Genomic DNA, 3,427 nt, shown 5'->3' with positions numbered 1-3,427 from the left:
CATAAGAGTTCCAATTTCCCCGCAACCTCTCCAACATTTGTTATTTTCCGGTTTTTTGTTTTGTGTGAGTAATGTCAGGATGAGATGGTATCTCATTGTAGTTTTGATTTGCATTTCTCTAATGGCTAATGATCTTGAGCATTTCCTCATGTGTCTGTTAGCTGCCTGAATGTCTCTTTGGCGAAGTGTCTGTTCATACTCTTTGCCTATTTTTAAATGGATTTTTTTTTGTCTTTTTGTTGTTGAGACGTTGGAGTATCTTTTGATTTTAGAGATTAGACCCTTGTTGGATATGTCATAGCCAAAATTTTTTTCCCAGTCTATAGGTTCTTATTTTACGCTTTTTGTGAAGTCTTTTGATGAGCATAACTGTTTAATTTTTAGACGATCCCAGTTATGTAGTTTATCTTCTGGTATTTGTGTGTTGTTAGTTAAGGTTTGTATTCTGTTTAGGCTGTATATTAGGGCCCCTAGCGTTGAACCTATTTTTTTCTTTCATAATCTTGATAGTTTTTGGTTTTATATTTAGGCCTCTGATTATTTTGAATTAGTTTTTGTGTATAGTGTCCAGTTTCATTTTTTTTATAGAGGAACATCCAGTTTTGTCAGCACCATCTGTTGAAAAGACTGTCTTTTCCCCATTTAATGGACTTGTGGCCTTTGTCAAAGATCAGGTGACCGTCGGTGGATGGATTTACATCTGCGTTCTCGATTCTGTTCCACTGGTCAATGTGTTTGTTGTTGTACCAGTATTAGGCTGTTTTGACTACCGTAGCTATATAGTAGGTTCTGAGGTCAGGTAGTGTGAGGCCTTTTATTTTGTTCTTCTTCAATAGTGCTTTACTTCTGGGACCTCTTTCCTTTCCATATAATGTTGATGATTAGTTTTTCCATTTCATTTATGAAGTTGGTATTTGGATAGAGATTGCATTATATCGATAGGTCGCTTTGGGTAGGATTGACATTTTCACAGTGTTGAGTCTATCTGTCCATGAGCATGGTATGTTTTTCTATTTATGTAGGTCTCTTTTTCTTTCTTGTAGTAGTGTTTTGTCATTTTCTTTGTATAGGTTTTTTACGTCCCTGGTTAGATTCATTCCTAAGTATTTTATTTTTTTAGGGGCTATTATAAATGGTATTGCTTTCCTGATTCCCTTTTTGTAGTTCTCTTTATTGGTGTATATATTTGTGATTTTTGTATGTTTTTCTTGTATCTTGCTACTCTGCTGAATCTTTGTATTAGTTCCAGCAGTTTTCTTGTGGAATCTTTAGGGTTCTCTATGTATAGTATCATATCATCTGTGAATAGGGATAATTTTACTTCTTCCTTACCAATTTGGATACACTTTATTTCTTTTTCTTGCCTTATTGCTGTAGCTAGGACTTCCAGAACAATGTTAAATAGGAGTGGTGATAAATGGCGTTTTTGTCTTGTTTCCGTTCTTGAGGGGAATGCTTTCATCCTATCTCTGTTGAGAATGATGTTGGCCGTTGGTTTTGCATAGATGCCATTTATTATGTTGAACAATTTCCCCTCTATTCCTATCTTATTTAGAATTTTTATCAGGAATGGATGATGACTTTACCAAATGTGTTTTCTGCATCAATTGAGATGATCATGTGATTCTTTTGTTCTACTTACGTTGTGAATTACATCAGTTGATTTTCTAATGTTGAGCCATCCTTGCATACCTGGTATGAATCCCACTGGGTTGTGGTGTATTATTTTTTTTTGATATGATGCTGAATTCTATTGACTAGAATTTTGTTGAGGATTTTTGCATCTATAGTCATGAGAGATATTGGTCTGTAATTTTCTTTTTTTATGTGTGGAGTCTTTGCCTGGTTTTGGTATCAGGGTTATGCTGACTTCATAGAATGAATTCGAGAGTATCCCTTTCTTTTCTATGTTCTGAAATAATTTGAGTAGTACTGGTATGAGCTCTTCTCTGACTATTTGGTAGAATTCTCCAGTGAAGCTGTCTGGGCCAGGACTTTTTTTTTTGGTTGGGAGTTTTTTGTTTTTAATTTTCAATCTCTTCTCTTGTTATGGGTCTGTTCAGATTTTCTACCTCAGTTTGTGTTAGTTTAGGTAGATAGTGTGTTTCTAGAAATTTGTCCATTTCCTCTAGGTTTCAGATTTGTTGGAGTACAGTTTTTCTTAGTCCTCTTGTTATGATCCTTTTTATTTCAGTTGAGTCTGTTGTAATGTCCCCTGTCTCATTTCTTATTTGGGTTATCTGCTTCCTCTCCTGTTTTTCTTTGGTGAATTTGGCCAATAGTTTGCCAATTTTGTTGATCGTTTCAAAGAACCAACTTTGGGTTTTGTAGATTCTTTCTACTGTTTTTCTATTTCTGCTTTGATCTTTATTATTTCCTTTCTTCTGGTGGCTGTGAGCTCCTTTTGCTGTTCTCTTTGTATTTGTTTGAGTTGTAGAGTTAACATTTTGATATTGTCCTTTACTTCTTTTTTGATGTGTCTGTTGTTATAAATTGACCTCTGAGCACTGCCTTTGCTGTGTCCCAAAGATTTTGATATGATCCGTTTTCATTCTCGTTTGGTTGTAGGAATTTTTTGATTCCATCTTTGATTTTTTCTCTTACCCAGTGGTTTTTAAGCAAGGTGTTACTGAGTTTCCATGTTTTTGATTTTTTTCCTTGCTCTTGCTATTATTAATTTTTACTTTTATGGCACTGTGATCAAAAAAGATACTTTGTATTATTTCAGTGTTTTACATTTTGTCGAGGTTTGCTTTGTGACCTAAGATGTAGTCTATTCTGGAGAATGTTCCGTGTATGTTGGAAAAGAATGTATACTGTGCTGCTGTTGGGTGGAATGTTCTATATATGTCTATGAGGTCACGTTGGTTGATTGTGGACTTTAAATCTTCAGTATCTTTGTTGAATTTCTTTCTAGATGTTTTGTCCTTTACCTGGTGTGTCAGAGTCTCCTACTATTATTGTGGAACTGTCAGTTTCTCTTTTCAGTGCTGTTAGTTTGTTTTATGTATTTTTGAGCCCTGTTGTTGGGTGCATAGATATGTATTAAGGTTATGTCATCTTAGTGGATTGTCCCTTTAATCATTATATAATGTCCTTCCTGCTCTTTTTTGATTGCTATTTGCTTCATATATTTTTCCCATCCTTTGATTTTTAATATATTTGTGTCTTTGTGTCTAAAGTTTGTCTCTTATAGACAGCATATTGATGATCCTTTTTCTTTTTTTTGTCCATTCTGTCACTGCTTGTCTCTTTATGGGCGTATTTAAGCCATTTGCAGTCTTTGTGATTATCAGTAGATGTGAGTTTACTGTTGCCATTTTATTGTGCCTTTTGTGTGTGTGTGTGTGTGTATGGTGCTGATGTTTTCTTTGTTCCTGTGCTGAGTTGCTTTTGTTTGTGGAATTTCTTTTAATTCCTTTTGTTA

The sequence above is a fragment of the Trichechus manatus genome, unplaced genomic scaffold, assembly GCF_000243295.1.
Source record: "Trichechus manatus latirostris isolate Lorelei unplaced genomic scaffold, TriManLat1.0 scaffold00053, whole genome shotgun sequence".
Taxonomy (NCBI): domain Eukaryota; kingdom Metazoa; phylum Chordata; class Mammalia; order Sirenia; family Trichechidae; genus Trichechus; species Trichechus manatus.
Note: the sequence above shows the minus strand (reverse complement) of the source record.